Raw genomic sequence first — 20,595 nt, forward strand, 5'->3', positions numbered from 1 at the left:
GTAAATATGAAAGGATAATTTATTACAGAAGTGCACATTCCTTGGCAAAGGATATAAGCACTGATAATACTAGTAGGAAAAGAAGTTAGAGTCTTACTGGTCTATGCTGAAATCATTCTAAGGAAAATATCAGATGAATATCAGAGACGAGTCAGTTCAACAGCTTTACTATCAGGTAACCACCAAAAAATACAGATGTGACTGATACATCTCAAATAGTTCAGGAGTTGTGTATGTGGAAGCTTCTGACCCTGTATTTTGTGTCTCCTTCCTGAACTTGCATATTTAGGGAAGCTGGAAAGATGGAAAGACAAAGATTTTTGTTTGCAGGCTTAGCTGTATTTTTAAAAATATACCTTCAGCATCCTAAGCTAAAGTAATGATGTTATCAGTAGAAAAAACAGTTCTGTATCCATCTCTCCAAGTTACCAGCACTACCATTCATCTGGAAGGAGATTAAACTTCACAATTAAAGAGAGCTTGCCAGCAGAGCTGTGCAGCCTGGACAGCAGCCCAGTGCTCAGACACCAGAAGCATCACTCACTCCACCTCTGACACCGACCCCAGAGACTCTGCCCCTTGCACAGAGCAAAGGGCACAGGGCACCCCAGTGCATCATCTCTGTGCTCTGAGGGATGTCTGTTTGGGACAACACGGACTTCTATCATGGAAGCACCTGTTATTCCTCCAGGGATCACTTAAAGAGTGTAGGACACTCCCACACTAACTCCTACTCTGGCTGTCAGTCCAGATGCCAAAAACATCCTTCCCTGCACATGCTGAGAGTCTTGGAATTATGCAGCAAGAGCACGAGCTGAGATGGAAGTGTCATCCCCACAACCCACTCTCTGGGAAAGGAAAACATTCTGGGAGAAAAGCTGCAGTGTCTGTGTCCCCTGGCACAGCTGCCAGCTGAGACAGGACCAGCACAGGTTGAAGAAGCACCACTGCTGACAGCCCGTAATGAACCTGTGAGAAAATGAATCAAATCTGTCCATCTGTCAAACCATGCCTGGTATTTTCCCCTCACCAACACTGTGGGCTTATTTTTTACAGGAACTGTGTCATTCTATATAATACCACAGAAGCCCAGAGAGATTTGGGTTGGAAGGGACCTTAAATCCCATCCAGTTCCACCCCTGCTATAGGCAGGGACTTCCACTATCCCAGGTTGCTCCAAGCCCCATCCAGCCTGGCCCTGGACACCTCCACAATGTGTTCAAGCTGAAGAACTAATCGATATTTCTAAAAGAAGTCCATGAATTCTCACTTAGTCTGTGCTTAGTTTGGTCCTGCTTTGGGGACCACTTTCCCCTATCCTAGAGCCCACCTCCTAATCCCTGCCTCATGGGCTGAGTAACTCTGCTCCAGACGTTGACACACACACTACTGGAAATTGGTACAGTCAGGAAATTTGGGTCATCTCTCTGAGGTAAACAGTAAATGAAAACCCTCAGGAAAGTCTGAATACCAAGGTGGTGAGGGGGCTGCTTTTTTTCTTCTTTTTAAAAAAGGAAGAATTCTTTTGAAAGTATTCTGTTACTACATCACGTTATTTTAACCTAGGGCAGTGATGAGGTAATTTCCATCACCAAGGCAGGTTCTGGGATTTGTTTTTCAGACTACTGAGAAAGACACTCTTATATCACAGTGCCACAGCAAACCCAGACAAGAGTTCATCACCTCGCAGCAAGATCTCGCTGCCCCTGCCCATCACATCAAAGACAAATTCTTCCACAAATTATGTGGTGCTTCTGTTTAGAAAGAGACAAATGAAATAAAACCAGACCAGTTGCAAACTCAGTTTAAAAGCGTGTCTAGCGAGTGGCCCCCAGGCTTTAACTGAAAGCTGAATCCCTAGCTGACCCAGAGCTGTAGGGAAGGATCTGCTTTTATTGCTTAAATCATGTCCAGATTGTAAGGTACCAATGTTTTTGAAATGTACTTGCCCATCAATGCCGACTAAACAATTCGTTAAGAATTCAGTTTTGCTCCCTCAAGGCCACTCCCCTTCCTCAGACACAGAGGATACGTGCCCTGAAGGATAGGGAGACTCTGCTCCACAGCAGTGTTATGTGTCAGGTAAAAAGTAAATTGGAATTTAATCTCAACTCCACATTCACTATACTCTGAGCTTTAACCTCTTGAGCTAGAAATTTTCCGTGGAAAACGAAGTATTTTATCGTATTTTGCAGTCAGTTTTCATATACTTGAACTTCTGGGTACAAGGGGGAGACACCTCCTTCTCTGGATGCTGCTTGCTGCTATGATGTATTTTCCATCCCAAGACATTCAACTGACTTCATGTGATTTGAATTCACAATTTCCAAGTCTCCAGTTCCACTGCCAACGCTGTCCTGTTCCAACCTATGTGCAAGTCACCGAGGTTGCCACATCCCTGAGTATTTATTGCACATCAGTTCAAACACTCCAACAAAGCCATTCCTATTATTCCTGCAGCAACGTGCACCCAGAAGATAATTTCTCACATTGCACTGGGTTCAGCCCTTGGCATTGTCAGGAAGAACTGAGGTTATCCAAAGTTATTCAAGTTTGCTCAATGGCTTTGCAGGAACACCTCTGAGGGGAAATACTCAGTGCTCACCCCACGCTTGTTCTTTTTTCCCTTTGTAGGATGAAAATTCACAAACTGGAGGGCAAAACTATGGCAACACCTGAAATATTTCCCATCCTAGTTGGTTTAGGCCAACTGGCAAAAGTAACCTATTCAAAGTGCCATGAAAATTACACTTATGATACCAATGTTCAATGGAACATATTCAAGTTAAGATGAAATCAAGTATCCAACCCTAGAGACACAGCAGCATTGGATAACTTTTCTGGGTGGTTTGTTTGTTTGTTTGTTTGTTTGTTTTGGGAGGGACTTTTTTTCCAATTTTTTAAGAAAAACAAGTCATAAACAGCACTTGGTGTCAAGAGTCAAACTGGTGTTTTTCCAGTGCAGATTGACTGGCCACACAGGAAGAAATTAATTTATGTGATTCATGCATAAATCAATATTTGCATTTCTCTTTTGTTACGGATCTCTGCCACAGGGGAACAAGAGAGAGCAGAAAGGTGGACAGGGCCAACATGAAGATTTGGAGAGACAACAGTGCTGGAAGAGCATTTATCTCTACACTATATTTGAAAACCTCTCACTAACAAAAATAAAATTAAAAAAATAAAATAAAATAAAATAAAATAAAATAAAATAAAATAAAATAAAATAAAATAAAATAAAATAAAATAAAATAAGCACATCAGTTTTAGATTCATGCTTTCTGTCTGTGATCCTCAGCAGGCTGAACAACTCTTGGTAACCACAAAGCAGCTGATCGCATGCATCAACAGCTTCACGTGCATCATACCCTGCTGAGCTGCAGAACAGCATCTTCTGCCAGGAACATCCACTGTAGCTACAGGTCCTACGCACACCACTGCTCCTCCCTTGGGGCTGGAGCTTTAACCGGGAGTCTGCATCCCATCATCCACATGGGAAATTCCGCACTCAGCAGTTCAGGCAGCCCGAAGGGATTTTCCCCAAAGGGAAGGCACAAGGTGGACAAGCTCTGGGCAGGGCTCACACAGCCCCAACAAAACCAGGGTGGTTCCAGGCCAGGTTTGGACGGGGCTGGGAGCAACCTGGGATAGTAGAAGGTGTCCCTACGCATGGCAGTGGGCGGGACTGGATGGGGTTTAGGGTCTTTTCCATCCCAAACCATTTCGTTATTTTGGTCTGTGATCACACCGATGTAAGTGAACAGAAACCTGCTAAAGGCCGTGGCCAGGAACTCTTACAGGCATTTCTCTCACATCACACCCAAGAGAAAAGCTGCTCTCGCAGGCATTTTGCGAAACGCCTCTGCAGCCGCCCTGCCGCACTTCCTCACAGCTCCCACGGCCGACAGTCTCATCGCCGGTGCCCGTGCCAGCGCCAGCGGGGACAGGGGCCGGGCGCGCACCCCCGCCCGGCTGGGGATGGAGCTGCGGGACCTGCGCGGGGACCCCGCGGTGCCGCTCCCGCCCCGCTCCCCCCGCGCTGCCTCCCCCGTCCCTCTCGGAGCCCTCGCCGCGGAGCGAGCGGGGCGGGCGCGGCCGGGGGTGTCGGCGCGGGGACTGCTCCCCGCGGGGGCTCCGCCGGACCGTGCCCGTCCCGCCGCGGGGGCGGCTCCGCACCGGCCCCGCCGCCACTCCTCGCCCTCCCTGCGGCCGCTGCAGGCGCCCCCGGCCCCGCTGACCCCCGCTCCCTCCCCGCGCTTACGGCTGCCGGGCTCCGCTCGGCGGTCGCGCTCCCGCTCCCTCCGCGGGCGACTCCGCGCTCCGGGCGGGGAGGGGCCCGCGCCGCCACCGCCTCTTAAGGAGGATCCAGGCGCCGGCCGGGGCTGTGGGGGACAGTAGCTGTGAGGGGGACAGGGGATGTGCGGGGGACAAGAGGTGTGCGGGGGACAAGGGGTGTGCGGGGGATAAGGGATGTGCGGGGGACAAGAGGTGTGCGGGGGACAAGGGGTGAGAGGAGGAGAGCGGCTGTGCGGGGGACAGAGGCTGTGAGGGAGACGGGGGACATGAGTGGGACAGCGGCTGCAAAAGGGGACAGCGGCTGCGGGAGAGAACAGCGACTTGTAAGAGGGGACAGCGGCTTGTTAGAGGGGACAGCGGCGGGGCTGCGGCGGCTCCGTCCCTCTGGGCGCTGCGGTGACCGGGCCGAGGAGAGGAGGAGAGGGGCGAGCGGGCAGCGCTTGGCCGGAGCCGGAGCGAGCGACTCGTGGCAGAAAACAGTATTCAAATAAATGGAATTTGCGTTAAAATATCCCTTGCTTTAAAACCTCCTTGCTGCCGCGGCGGCGGTGGGTGTTCTTGTGGGAATACACCTTCCTCAAGGTGTTTGATTCAGTAGGTGTGACCACAAAACACTTTCATTCTCTGCAAGTACCTCGCGAACACTCGCACGGGTGACACTTTCACTTAACAGACTCTTGGTTTTGAAAGGATGGGTGTTGAAAGAGCCGTGACTGTGCCCTGTGAACCTCGGCCAGGTCCACCAAGGTGTTGCTTGATCACTCAGTCCCCTTTGGTCCACTTTACACCTCCATCTAAAAACTGGAATTTTAAGTTATTATTAATTCTATCATTTTTTCCCCTTTGTGATGATTAAAGAAGACCTTAGAATTCCCTTCCATTCATTCACATTTTTTCTGTTTTGCTTTAATAGATTTAAAATTGAGGTGTTTTGAAATATACTGAAATTGGAAAATTTATTTCTAAATTGTATTGTATTATTTGCTGCATCACTTCCTGCTAAACAAGAGAGTGGCCTTTAAGCTGAAGGAGGGCAGGTTTAGATTAAGAAAGAATTGTTCCCTGTGAGGGTGGGGAGGCCCTGGCACAGGGTGCCCAGAGAAGCTGTGGCTGCCCCTGGATCCCTGGAAGTGTCCCAGGCCAGGCTGGACAAGGTTTGGAACAACCTGGGCTAGTGGAAGGTGTCTCTGCCCAGGGCAGGGGGTGGCACTGAATGTGCTTTAGGGTCCCTTCCAACCCAAAGTATTCCATGAGTCTATGATCCTTTGATTAACACCCAAAAAATGTTTCCCACCCGGGCTTTTGGAGTTCACAGGGAGTCAGTGGGAGAGATTGACAGGCTCAAACCCCAGCTGCTGCTCGCCCATAACCTGCACTCTTAACATGACACCTCCCAAAGATGCCAGATCTTCTCCAGACACACCAAAAATGAGACTGAGTTTCGCTTCAACACTGACGTCAAGCCCTTTCCAAAGACCCATTTTTACGCTGGGGCTTTGCACAAACTCAGTGCCTAAATTGGAACTCACTTCTTTGAAAAATGCGGTCATAAAAAAGCAAAGATAAAGGGGGGAAGGAAAGGCTTAAATGACTCAACTGAGACCTCCTCAAAGTGCAGCAAACCAAAGGATGCTGTTGTACAAGTGAGGGGCACGTAGGTGGCATTCACATTGTATTAACAAAGTTAACTGTCTGGCAAAGCGGTAGCCACAATTAGAGGACAGCAAGCCACTCCTGGGCACAAAGCAAGCCAGAAACCTCATTTTCTCCATTATCTTACTGTCCCCTGCTGTGATGCACTGAGGGGCTGAGCCACTCTGACCACTACAGACTGGCCTAGTGGTCTGTCTCATTTGTGAGGGAAAAAAGCAGGGTAGGGAAGAGCTGCCTGTAAGTGCTGTCACAAAGAAGGGCAAGTGTATGTTTAGAAAGCCTGCCTGGGACTGCCAGCTCAGAAAGCGCCTGTTTGATGTGGCAATCTCCTCCTCCTCCACCTCCTCAGTGTGCCATTTGAGGGAACATTAACCAGAAAAATGCAGTGAATCCACGATGGTGCCATTATTTGGGTCCTTGTCTTCCACGTCAACCACTGTCTGAAGACCACCTCATCTCTTGGTAGGAAAGGACTCTGAAATGTGTCAGAGGAGATCAGTATTGGTCTGGAGACATGTAGAGATAACAAAAGCATGAATAAAATCGTTCTCATCGAATTAGTTACCCTTTCCCCTTGGACTGGGGATTGACCAGCAAGGCTGAGGGTCTGACCCCCTTGTCTGTGCTCTAAATCCTCCAAATGTGCTTATTTGAAGTGCCCAAGAGATGCCCTGCTGAGCACAAGAGAAGCAGAGTTCCCAGTACTCAGAGGTGACAGAGAGTGCCCAGGGCGGTGTGAGCCACATTCCTGGGGGTCCTCCTGCTCCACCTTCTCCCTGGCACAGCCCTGCTCCAGCCACAGACTTGTGTGGAGCCACATGCTGCTCACAGGCCTGATCACCTGCCCCTGAACTCTGTCAAGGAGGGGGCATCTGCAAACCCAGGGTTTATCTCTGACTCTCTCAGCATTTTAAATCTCTCCAAAGCGCGATTCCCAGGGAACAGCTCTGGTTATAGTTTTTGTGGTTTTACAGATAGCAAATGCTGGAATAAACGCAACCCCCAGCAAACAGGGGAACTCCAGTATTTCCAGTAGAACTCCCAGGATTAGTTCTGATTATCAAATCTCTGATTTCTCCCTAGTCAAGGAAACAACTCAGACTCCCAATAAGGAGCTGTGTAACTAAAAGTCAAAAATTCCGCTTCCCTTCTTGTCGACTCCAGGAGAAAGAGAAAGCTTTTTCTATACATTGTGACTGTTCTTGTTATTTCATATGATTATTTTTGGTCTTAATCCTCTTTCTTCAAGAAAATTATGGGTAGGGCTTCATGATTTTTTTTTTCCTGTGACAAAGGAAGTTTAGCAGCTGCCTTCCCCCGTTCCTCATTCTTCCCCACACACTGCAAGTCCTGTGTTGTGGGGTGCCTCACCAACTAACCTTGGAATGCGTAAAGAAACCTCTTTCCCTTGTCTTTTATGTGAAGTTTGTTTTTCTAATTTCAGGCTCTTTCAGCCCACTGAGAGCTGCCTGCTGCAGTGTCCCTGACCCCTACTGTGCCGTGTGTGTGTGTCCAGAGCTGCTGGAGACCCCAGACCTTGCACCAAGCACACAGAGGTCTCTCCTGAAGCAGAACTTTAAGGGAAGCTGTGCCAAATTACAGGGGCCCTCTCAGCGTGTCCTCAAGGGCATAGCTTCTGGCAAACCATGGAGAAGAGGGAGTGGGAATAGCAGGACAAACACACAATTAAGTAAATTAAAAGGGGTATTTTGTCAGATGCTTCACACAAACCCACTATTTTCTTCCAGACATTTCACCATGTATCAGAGAAAAATCACTCTTTGATCAGGCTCACAAACATGAGGTGTTCCATGGAAGGCTGACATTTGCTCTTGTCAAGATAAAATATCTTGTCAAGATAAAATATCACCTCCTGTGGTGAAAATCATTATCAATAGCACCATGAAGTGAGGAGGACTGTAAACTTACTATTAAGATTTCTCCTAGTGAAAAGTAGACAATTGCTTATCAGTTGCATATCCTGAAATGGTTTAGCTGGAGCTCTCCCTAAAGCAGGATTTTCAAGCTGGTGCCTCCTATCATTGACATCTGGCAGAGTAAATGCATTCCTTTTCTCCAGTTTACTTTAAGACCACTTATCAGATATATCAGGGCTGCAGAAAAATGGCTTTTCCTCCAATTTGCCTCTGCCCTTACTCCCTCACTCCTACATGGAAATATTTTGCCTATGACATAAAAAATAAGTAATAAGTCTGGGGGACTTTCCTCTGTGAATGAGAAAACTTTGCACTAGAAGGGATTTCTGAAGGGAGTTCTCAGTCAGGTGTCTGACTCCTTGATATTCCTCTCCTTCTTTCTCTCCATGCTTCCACCTACAAGGTGGTTTTCTGGGGCTGTGGGCAAGTCACCCATGGCACTTATGGAAACAAACACAGAGGGCTAAAATAACAGCAGGTTTCAGTCACAATCCTGTGATCCTGAAATATCCCCTGAGTCCCTGAATTGCAGCATGTCGGGGGAAACCTTCATATTAAGGTAGAAGTCAGTCCCTGTAATTGCCTGCTATTGTATCTATGGTGTCTGGCCTCATAGAATGATAGGATCACAGGAGAACTGGCTGGAAGGGACCTCAGGAGGTTCCTATCCAACCTCCAGTTCAAAGCAGAGGCAGCTCTGGAGTCAGACCAGGTTGCCCAGGGCTTGATATTCCCAGCTTTCCTTGACAGGAATGTGGCTTTTCATGTGACTTTGACTTGTGACTTTTCAACAAATTAGAATAACTTTATACCAAGACTGATCCTATTTATATTAGGACATTTTAAATGAGATTCTTACAGGATCAAATATTTTATTAAACTATATCCAGGAGTACCACTTACGTTATGGATGTAAATAAAGTTGACTCAGTCTAAACAAAAATCAGTCACTAAAAGAGGCAATTGACAAAAAATCCCAAACATTTTAAGAACATGAATGGCATGAAGTTCATTATTCTGAAGATCTGTTATCCTCACTGTCATTTCTGACCTGCCTTCCTGCCCAGTACCTTGCTGGCAACTGTGCTCAGCAGTTTCCTCTTGATTTCCCCTTGAAAAAAATCATGTGGTTATCACATACTTACAGATATAATTTAATGTTCCTTGGGAAGAAGTGAGGAGTTACAGATCCAGAAGTCTCAGCTCTGTCCTATAACCATTATTAGAGAAAAAGTCAGTGCAAACAAAAAGCTACAAGAAATAGAATTCAGTTTGAAATTCAAACTAAAAATCAGTAACTAATGAAGTAACATAAATCAAAAGAAATTAAGTCAATCCCATTCCTAAGAAGTGCAAAGAACCTCCCTGCCCCCCCCCCCCCCCCCCCCAAGTATCACAAGAAAACTGAGAGGAACCCAGAAGGAATAGATCAGCTAGAAGATAAACATGTTTACCTTAATATACAAATTAAAACAAGGAAATCAGGAGCCAGGCTGTTTCTCAGATATTGTACAGACTTGCACATCTCTCCCTGAGAAACTACAAAATCTTTTCTATATCTTATAAACTCTGGAGTAAGAGCAAACCTAGAGATTTCTCACTAACAGCTGAAATTGTGAGTTGCTGCTCCTTATCAGATTGATCCTTGGCAGTCAATTCTATGCAGTGATGAATATTTCAATTATTTATTTCTGTAGTGGAGGATCCTTGTGATTAAAGACATCTGCTCCCAGAAATAGCTGGAAAACATTAGTATGAAGCAAACATCACCCACACCACCCTGCCTGGCAGCAAGCCATCACACTCCTCAGAATAACAAACTGACAGATCATTTCGCAAGTAGAAGTTAACAAACAGAAGTAAAACCTGAAAATATCCAAAGCCACCATCACACAGAGATCAACACAGAGCAGCTGATAAATACATGGGGCATGCAGAAGGATGTCTTTAGAGGTCTACAGACAAACCTGGGCATTCCAATACAGCAAGGAAAAAAAGTGCATCTCATGTTCCAGGACCTCACTATCTGAATTAGTCTTTTTGCACAATGTTGAGTTACAGAAATACTCTGGGTAATTTTCTATATCTTCCCTCATTCTCTTGAACTTTGGGGTCTGCTGGCCCCAGCCTGGCATCCCTGGTGCTGCTGCTTAAGGCAGTATGAGGCAAGGAAAGGCTTCCAGCCCTGTGATCCCTGTTCTGTAGCTCTATGGACTCATGCTCTGCGCTGGGACAGAGGGGTCTGGGGGGTAGGGGGTGGTCCTAAGGCAGCTAAATTCCTAAGGAATTAAAATCTCTGTGGTGGATGATTCCTAAACATGAATTGTGCCTTGGGATTTTTACTCATCACCTCTCACAGTAATTAACTAGCCCCTACCAGGATTTTTACTTGTTACCTCTCACCATAATTAACTAATCCCTCCCAGGATAAGGTAGTTTTTTGTTACCTAAGAAAATTGAGATCCCTATGATTATGTGAAAAAGGGAGCTTCTTCCCCACAAGCAGTGTCTCTTCTGGGAGTGCCTCTCTCCGCAATCCTGCCTTTAAACTCCATCTCTGTCCCACTTACCCACTGCCTTGGGGGAGAACCAAAGATCAGACTGCAGAACACCAGAACAGGAGGGTCAGACTGGAGATCAGGAAAAGGTTCTTCCCCCAGAGGGTACTGGGCATTGCCCAGGCTCCCCAGGGAATGGGCACGGCCCCAAGGCTGCCAGAGCTCCAGGAGCATTTGGACAACACTCCCAGGGATGCACAGGGTGGGATTATTGGGGTGTCAGTGCAGGGACAGGGGTTGGACTCCATGATTGCTGTAGGCTCACTCAGGATGCTCTCTGACCCAATGATTCATGCCTGATCTACTCACCCCTTACAAGTTTCGTTATCTACTGGAAAAGAATACATGGCAATTTGCCAAAGAAAACAAACCTTATACAGGAATTAGTAGAGGATGTTATTATTTGATAGACATAATCCTTTTTATTAATGACTAATGGGTGCAACAGCTTAGTCCTCAATGATTATGCTTCTTTACATTCCTGGATATTCCCAAAGTAAATTTTGTGAAGGGACATAACTCTGTATTTACCATGAGCCCAACGGGGCTTACTCCTGTGGAGGTGCCAAGTAATACAGCTGAAGAAAAAATACCCACAGATTGAAGCATAAACTATATTTTTGTCAGTAAGTGACATGGGAATGTTTCAGTATGACAAACCAGCCTGCTACTGGCAGAAGGACACAGTCCTGCTCCACTTGCAGGAGTGGGCAAGTGAATGACACACATGAGAAAAACAGCTCACAGATAATATTGGTGATTTCATAAAGACCCTGGTGAAGAAAAATCATGGTAACAAGGTACTCAGGTACGCAATTTGTTAGAAATAGTCAGGATGCAGAAAATAAGGAGAACAAAGCAGTTCATATGCTTGAGAATTTTTCAGAATTTCTCCTTTCTTTGTTCCACATTTTGTTTGGGGGAATTCCACCCAGCTGCCCTGGTGGAACAGTGCTGACTGCAGAGCAGGGCTCTCACCTGCAGCTGCACCTTCCACTCCTGGGCCTGCACACCCCAACCTTTCTCCTTTTGCTCCGCTTGCCTTTTTTTTTTTTTTTTTTAAACACAGAAATGCATAAACCATTACCAGTGTTAACCAGTCGTTGTCAATACCCAGACCTCAGCAAGCAGGCGCAGTAAACCAGCCCTGAGAGCAAGTTCAGCATGGTTTACATCAGCATCCCCTCTCATTTGATGCCAAGCACACACAGCTTATTCCAGCACTTTGCTTATCAGAACAAACCCTTGTTTCCTTGCTGGCCACCTCTTGCCTTTCCACTTGGCATCTCATTGAAGGAATTTAAAAATATTCCCTGCTGCCTTTTCCCTAATGAGACCTCTCCCTCTACACCCCCAAACAAAGCTTCCAGTGGAGGCAAATGGTGACAAAGCCATATAAAATCTTGCCATCAATCCTGCAGCCAGCTCTGGTTCTGAATACAGCTTGGGACTACATTTTTATTCTATTGTGCACACATTTGCCAGTGGGATTGAACATCACATAAAAATGCATGGAGGCTTTAAGGATATCTGTTTCAGTCCAGGTTTACATCAGCAGAACTATGAGGTGATGGAAGCTTCTCTAGTCAGGACATTCACCCTGTTGAAGTCCCACTGACGTCAAAGAAATATAAACATATGCTTAATTTTGATTGTGTACTTAAAGGCTAGTCTGAAATGGGTCACAAATGGCCACCTTCTCTATTTTTTTTGAATGCTATGGGATCATTTCCGTCAGGGGAATTAATTCTCATTAACACATTCAGTTTTCCAAGACCAAATCCTTTCTGCATTCTCTATGTGTAAACCATCCTCAGCCTAACTAGGAGAAAATCCTAAAGCATGAGTACCTGACAATAAAAACCTACATTTCTTACAATAAACTGTTGAAAACAAACCATTACTGTGCTTAATGATTAATTTGGTACGTCTTTGGTTTTCAGCTTTGCCTAAGGCTGCAGGCTGTTCTTCATGGCCATTACTTGCTACAAACATCCAATTTCCTTTCTGTCTCCTTAGGATTTATTGTAACACCGCTGAGGGGTAAAGGTCACCAAACAAATCCTTCTGCCAGAAGCCTTTTCCACCCATACTCCACCTCTCCAGTGTGGTTCTCGAGGTCTCTGATTTCTGTTGTCCCTTTGGGAATGTCTTGGTTTGAAAGACAGGTGCCTGCTAAGGAAGTCAGGAGACTCCCTTGGGATGGAAAAATATAACCACCTCCCCTCCAAATTACTACAATTTTTAAATTAAGGATTTTTCAGGCAAAGGTATGAGAATAGGAATCACAGTTCTTTACTAGTGTGTATAATAAATCAAACAAACAACAACGACTCTGGCATTAACAACAAGCAGAACCCAAACGCAGCCCCGGCCTCTCCCGGCCGCAGGCGCTTTCCCCTCAGTGCAGTTCTGGTCACGGCCGTCAGGGGCGCTGCTGGCTCCCGGCCAGGCAGGGCGGGTGCGATGATTCCCCCGCGGCTGCAGGGGGCGCTGTGGGGCGGGGAGCAGAGGGCAATGGCAGCTGGAGAGAGACAGGAGGGGATGGAGAAGAGGCTTTGCCTCACAAACCCTGGGGCAGCCGACCCCGGTGCCCCTGCTGGACTCTCGGAAACAGCAAGCTGGAACGGCAGGGGCTACCGTGCAGGGAAAGCTCAGAGCAGTGACAAAGAAGCAGCAGGGGCAGGACAGCGGTGGCCCGGCTCTGAGCAGGGCAGGGAGAGGCGAGCTCAGGATCCCGGGCACCCGAGCAGATGGTGATGGGTCACTTTATTTTATTGAGGTGGGTGTTAATAGCGTCCCGGTTCAGTGGCTGCTCTCACGAGCAGAGGCTCACCCCATGGCAGAAGAAGAAGCTCTGGGCTGGGCTCCAGCGGCAACAGCTCCGACCATCCTCCTCTGAAGCTGAGAGAGGGAGAGAAGCTACCCCAGCCCCATCTTTTACCAGCCCAACCTCAGATAAGAGAAGTGCAACCAGATGCCCTCCTCCCCTGAGCTTGGCCACTTCTGTCATTCTTAAGTAGCCAGTCGTTACTGCTTTCCATTTTTACAAACAAAATTCCCTAAGGAAAAAGAAACGAAAGGAAAGAACCTAACCCCCAACACCCATCAGTAAAGAATAGCCATGGAATGTTGTCTATTCCATTCTGTATATTCTGTTTATTCAATTAATATAGAGAATCATGGAATTATTTGGGTTGGAAGGTATCTGAAAGTTCATCCTGTTACCATGCCATGGGCAGGGACACCTTCCACTAGCCCAGGTTGCTCCAAGCCCTTTCCAGCCTGGCCTTGGACACTTCCAAGGATCCAGGGGCAGCCACAGCTTCTCTGGGCACCCTGTGCCAGGGCCTCCCCACCCTCATAGGGAAGGATTTCTCCCCAACATTGCTTCTAACTCTGCCCTCTGGCAGTGGGAAGCCTCTTGTCCTGTCCCTTCATCCCTTGTCCCAAGTCCCTCTTCAGCTCTCCTGGAGCCCCTTTTGGGGCTGGAAGGAGCTCTGAGGTCTCCCCAGAGCCTTCTCTTCTCCAGGTGAACAGCCCCAGCTCCCCCAGGCTGGCTCCTGGCAAGGCACAACTCCCCAGTTAGCTGGCGTCACTGAGGGCAATGGGCATTCCTTGCTCTGGCTCCTCTGGATGGATATGTCCCCCTCTGCTCCCAGGCCAGCCCTGAACTCAAGCTCTCATATCACAGCTCTCTGCTACCAACTACATGAGAAAAGGCAATTGTGTCCTGCTACCTAAAATCCCATCGTCATTGGGATGGAATGTGCGTTCCAGGCAGGGCTGGAGGGATTCTCAGGCGCTGAGATAAAACCCCCAGAGCAGCTGTGCTTGGAGAGGCTCTGGCACATGGAACAGCCCCGGCTGCTCAGCAGGATGCTGTCCTCCAGCAGCCACTCCCACACTGGGGGGACTGGCCCAGCGTGGCTGGGAGAAGGAGAGAACAGGACAGAGACTTTTTGCCCTCTCTCTTGCCTCCCACAAAGCAGTTTGTGCCTGCTTTGCCTCTTGCTACCAGGCCACCCTTTCTCCATTCCTCATATGCTGCTCAGCACCCTCCAATGTTTTCATCATTCTTAGAGAGAGAATGGGATGATCTGCAAGACATTATTTTCTAAGGATTCCCCCCCCCCCCCCCCCCCGTATCCATATGAATATTTCCTCCATTACTTTGTCTGCTATTTTTAAAGACACCTGAAGCTCTTCTTTCCCCAACCAGTATGTCCATAGAAGGTGAACTGTCATGGAGCCAAGTTGTGCTGTATATTTACCTACTTTATTACCCTTTCAGAACTCCAGCCTTCCAGGCACTTACCTGGTTTATTTCTGGGTCTGAACTTCTTCCAGCTCTTTTCTGCTCAGAAGGGAATGACAGTATCTAGGTGGAATTTCATTGAAAACCATTACATCCCACTCTGGTACAGGATGAGACCAACCTCAAAATCATACTGGGTTAACTTCCTAATTACTGGGAAGTTATATGGTAAGGAAAAAATAATTATTGAGCATCTTTGACTTACTGCTGATCAACCCATTATCAGCCTGCTGGAAATTTCAAGGAGTTCTGCACTTGAGGTGGCAGAATTTCATTTTTCTCCCTTTTGACTTCACTCAAAGTGTGCTTCATACTAAGCTGTCTTCAGCCAGTAGTTTTTTAAAACTCTCCCAGGAACAGATGTTGGAAATTTGAAAGAGCACATTACTATTCCTGTGTATAAAGAGTAATTTTTAGCCCAAACTTTAACAAAACACCTGAAGTTTTGAAAGTTTGAATCACTTTTGAAATCCTAAAAACATATCTTGGATCCAGATCTTTTCTTTTTGAAATTTTTATCCTTCAGTGTAAAACATCCAGATTCTTTATTGTTTCTAAGAACTAAGCAGTAATTCTAACATTCTTGAAGGTCCCAGTGCTTGCAGTTCTAACTGAGCTCAGATCATAAATCCAGGTTAATAGTGCTCAGAAAATCCCAAGTAGTTCAGCAGACACAGAGGGCCATTAGCAAGGAAAGATTAGGTAGATAAATCTAACTGCTTCTTCCCTGATGAAAACTATTTCCAGTTTAAAGTCAGCACAGAGGTAAAAGCTCCACAAAACTGAAAGGATCCCAAGGAGGAGATCCCTGCACTGAAGCTGCCTTGGGAACTGTTTGTTCTAGCGAAGGACTCTGCTCCTCCTCCATGCCAACTCTGACAGTGCCAGAACAGCTCGGTGTTTTTATTGCAGTTATGCAATCCCTAGGATTGTGCCTGGCACACAAATAGTCCTCAACTCTCTTCCCAAATTAGAGAAATATCCTTGTCTTTTCCCCATTCACAATCTCAGGTGATTGGATGGGAATGCAGGAGCAAAGAGTGAGAAGACCAGGAATTCCATCTGCCAGTGTTAATTTTGCCTTCTTTGAGTGCAGCAGGCCCTTGGTGCAAATGGGGTGCACAGAGCATGGTGAAATTCTGAACTCATCAGCACCACAAGAAGCCTCTGCATCCATGTCATCCACTTGGGTTAGGGGCTTGAAATAATCTACATATAAATCAAGTTCAGTGCAAGTTCCTCTAGCGGTTAAGTAAGATTTTGTCTACATTTTACCTAAAAATTTATCTACAGCCAGACTTCTCTAAATGCATATGGTCTAGATTTCTTTGCCAGATTGGAATTAAGTCTAGAGCTTCAAACATGCCAAATAAATTGTTCTCAGTGGGCTCTCAGAAAACCCTGTAAATAAAGGTTTACGTGGTTGGATGTGCCACATATGCAAACATACCTCCACACACTCTGTATCTATATAAATGTGTCTGTCCAGGATGGCATGAGCCACAAAGAGGCACAAAAAGCAATGCAAACACAACCTGCATCACACTGGAGTAATATCCATTACTGCCAACCAAGAAAGGCAAAAGAAACCAAAGGAGAAATACTAACCAGCTGAGGTTTCCTCTCTACATCTGGACATGCTCAGGTTTAGAAAATTCACAGAATCCCAGAATGGTTTGGGCCGGAAGGGACCTTAAAGCCCATGAAGTGCCACCCCCTGCCATGGGCAGATACACCTTCCACTAGCACAGGTTGCTCCAAGCCCCATCCAGCCTGGGCTTGGACACTTACAGGGATCCGGAGGCAGCCACAGCTTCTCTGAGCACCCTGTGCCAGGTCCTCTCTACTTTTAAGGTAAAAATTGCTGCCAAGAAACCTGGAAGGTGAGGAATGATGCTTCCCACCAGGATGCTCATCACTCTCTGGCAGCCAGATGCTCTTCTGTACAGCAAAGATGTCTCTGCACCATTGTTGATTTCACCTTGCTAATGTTAACCAAAAGCTGCAGTTCTTGGATATTTTCACAGGTATTTTCACAGGTATTTTCACATTTGCCCAGCTCTTCCCTCTGTGAAAAAAATGACTGAATTCTCAGCTCTAATTCTCTGCTCTTCTCAGATGATTTCTCTGCTGATTTGTCTTAGATAAAATGTTCTCTCCCCAAAATGTTGATCTGTTTAATATGATGTCTTTTTGATTTTTTTTCTTATTTAGAATTTCCTGTTTAAATGAATTTTATTATGCCTTACACATATTTATCTAGTAAATTTCATGAAACATAAATACTGGAAAACTGGCCAGGAGAATGCTGAAGTCAGAGTCAGGGAGAGAAGATAGAACAGGGCACATAATGTACATCACTATCCATGGCTTGCACAGTCTCACCAACATCAGGAAAAGGTTGTGGACTCCCTATCCCTGGAAGTGTCCAAGGCCAGGCTGGATCAGGCTTGGAGCAACCTGGGATAGTGGAAGGGGAAGGGGGTGAAACTGGATGGGCTTTAAGGTCCTTCCCAACCTAAACCATTCTGCGACTCTGGGGTTCTAAAAATGGACTGAATCAAATGTGTGTCCACACCCAGCTGGGAGCAATTTGCTGGGCATTTTCAGTTGGTAAATATTTTGAAAGCCAACATTTTTCCTTTTTGGTAACAAAGTGAGAAGACAATGGGAAGGGGGAACCTAAAGACAGATGATTCTTTCTGGTCTTGCTACATTTTCACCTTTATTCTCTGGTCAAACAAAAGAACAACATGAAGCCAAAAATTATCACCTCGCCATGCTCATTATTCATTAAATCCAGTGTCTGAGCTGAACACACGATTCCAGTGACACAGGGAGAGCCTAGTGTTCCAGAGTTTTCAGCTCTTCATAATCTCCTGTAAACTTTTCAGGAGGTTTCAGGGGTTTCTGACAAGCTCAGGGAGCTGAACAGCTCCTGTAACAGGAAAGCAAACAAGGCTCACACAGCTCCCAGCCCACGTTACGTCATATGGATAAAAGGAGGAGGTGTGACCTCAAAGAACGACAGCGGTGACTATCGCTCCTGCAAAATTTGTATGGATTATTTTAGGATGCACGTCAATTCAAATTTGTCATCTCATTTGCCTACACTTTACTCAGTAACTAAGCAAACTATTTATTTCTGTTAGTGTTGGTTACCTTCATGTTAATTATTACCTTTCAGTTTTGAGGGTAGCAAAATAACATTTTTTTCCTTTTTTATTTTTCCCCAGGGATTTTTATCTGCATCTCCCCCTAGCCACAGTCCCCAGCAGGTTTACTAACTCAAAATTGTGGGTGGGCAGACACTGGAAGGGGCTGCCCTGTCCCCATCCCTGGAGGTGTTCGAGGAATGACTAGGTCTGGCACTCAGAGCTCTGTCTGGCTGACAAGGGCTCATTGGGCTGAGTGCTCTGGTCTAACTCTGGTGATCACAGGTTGGACTAGATGATCCTGGAGGTCTTTTCCAACCTGAATGCTGATTCTAAAACCTCTCCAGGAAGCCACACTTCTAATCCACCCCAGGTGCGTGGAAAGGGGAGAGGGGTGAGTCCCTTTATTAGGCTGGACTAAAATAATTTCAGCTCTTGTTAAAACAAAGCTCTTTGCATATCCTCAGGAAAAAAAAAATTGTATTTTAAACAAAAATTCTGCAAGTGTGGAATACATTGTTTGCCCCAAGCTTCAAATATACTGCTCCACAGCTGGAAATGGATATGGATGTCGACATGGGATATGGATATGGATATGGATATGGATATGGATATGGATATGGATATGGATATGGATATGGATATGGATATACCTGGGGTGACTGTATTTAAAGACATGTTTTCTAGCAGTGCTCCTGTTCATGAATTCCTGATCCCAGGCACAACAGGCATTAGAGCTCAGGGACGAGCACTCCACCCCAAAATCAGGACTGATTCCAGACACTGGTTATTTAAAAAGAAGGTTAAAAATAAATGCTGTATCAAATGTGAAATTCAAAGTGAGAGAAAAAGATTCACCTTAAGATAAGGACAGAGCAATATCAGGTGGAAAACCCAGTTTTTAGTGCAGAGGAGGTAAAGACTTCGTTAATATTTCGGTTACGCATCAGAGCAAAACGGAACAGCTGAGAAAGAGTAAAATTAAAATCACCCTCCTAATTAAGTTGGAACCAGAACACCTGGCAAGGGGATGTTTTGAAATGTTCACGTAGATGAAATCAAAACAGCCTTAGGGTATGGAATGAAAGACCTTACCTCAATCAACACAATTTTTGATGACTGCAAGCCTGAAATTGTGTAGGGGTTTTTTTTGCATAGGAAGTGGTTCCAAGTTAGTTAGATAAGTATTATCCAGCAGTGTATGAAACCATTGGATCTGAGGAGTTCTGCAGACAGGCTTGTCTCACTCCTGTCCAACATGAACATTTTAACTGTCCAGATTCTGATGCTGTGCATAAGTTCTTTATTCCACACTGATCTTGCACTGCCTTGTGCTGAGGAGGACTTCTAGGTAATTTGCAATCACTGAAATATTCCATCCAGCCCAAGGATAAGTAGAGCAGCCAAATCATTGCAGTGTAAATCTCCATGGTGCTGCAGAGACTTGTTTTGGAGCAGGTAACATATCACCTGATTAGAAAATATTGCATGCCCAGTGGGTGCAGCATACAGAAAAGGATGTAACGTGGTTACCTTGTCATTCCTGCTGTACTTTGCATTTGTTGGGGGCTTTTTCCCCAGTCAGCATTGCTCACAGGTCTGCCTTTACTCATTTACATTCATTAGTGCTGCAGAGCAGGGAGTGAGGAGCCTTGGGCACTGCTATTGCTGAAGTTTAACAGAAATGATCTACATGTAAATATTTCCCCTCTTTCCTACCCTCTGGAAAGCCTATAAACATTTAAAATCCCCAGGAGCTTAGTTGCAACACTTCAGAATTCTTCTGTGTGGAACAATCCGTATTTGATGGATCTGGGAAGGAGCTCCAGCTTCACACGAGTTCAGCCTGTGGAAGTTCATGAGGTCTCTCTTGCCACATCTACACTTCCATTCCCAGCCACCCCACATGGGCCTGACCCCGGATGATCCCAATTCATGGAGTCCAGGAGAGAGGGTGGAGGAGTCTATTTGTGGTGAGAGGAGCCACGGGGAATGGTTTGCATGGTCGCTCTGGCCCTTCCCACGGAAATCGAGTTAAGAGGAAACACAGGCATTGCACAGAGTCAGGTGTTCTTTCCCCAGGAAGAGCTGCAGGCACAGAAAAGCTCCCTGGAGCAGCAGGGAATTTGTGATTCTCATCAGCTGCTGGCCTGGGCATCACTGATGGCCTGTCCCAAGGCTGTGACAGCCTTTGCGATGGCTGGAACCAGTCACAAGAACTGCCAATGCCTCAAAGAAGCACCAGCCCAAAATTAGCTGCCCAGACAGAGCTCTGTGCTGGTGACACAAACCCTGCTATTTCCACCTAAACCTGGCCTCCAGCCCACTGGCCCTAGGTTGCTGGCAACTCTCTCCAAAACAATCCCTGGAAGAATGCTATACGAAATGAAACCCCAAAATAACACACACGGACAGAACACTGCAAAGCCATCATTTACTTAATGAACTCCCTCCAAGCAGGGCACAGAGAGGCAACCAGCACAGAGTTTCCGCAGCTGCTGGAAACCACGGAACCAGACAAGCTGATTGTTTTCTGTTGGGCTTGTATGATTTACGTTCTCTACACCGGGGGTCAGGATGAGAAATAAATCCCGAAGTATAGTCAGAACTGCCTCTGGATAGACAGAAAAATAGTGGAAGAGAGACATGTCAATATTAAACCAAATTTACAACTG

The 20,595-nt window shown here is 46.2% G+C and overlaps 1 long non-coding RNA gene across 1 annotated transcript; it reads right to left on the reverse strand.

Annotated features, from left to right (window-relative positions):
- Positions 1-5,768: 5,768 nt before the first annotated feature.
- Positions 5,769-9,473, reverse strand: LOC136294459 (uncharacterized). Its single transcript, XR_010722408.1, has 3 exons — positions 9,344-9,473; positions 9,035-9,099; positions 5,769-6,427 (listed from the first exon to the last, which is right to left on the reverse strand). It is a non-coding gene; the product is annotated as an uncharacterized lncRNA (long non-coding RNA).
- Positions 9,474-20,595: the final 11,122 nt, after the last annotated feature.

Source organism: Chamaea fasciata, unplaced genomic scaffold (genome assembly GCF_029207755.1).
Source record: "Chamaea fasciata isolate MVZ Bird 193981 ecotype frontalis unplaced genomic scaffold, bChaFas1.0.hap1 SCAF_10, whole genome shotgun sequence".
NCBI lineage: Eukaryota > Metazoa > Chordata > Aves > Passeriformes > Sylviidae > Chamaea > Chamaea fasciata.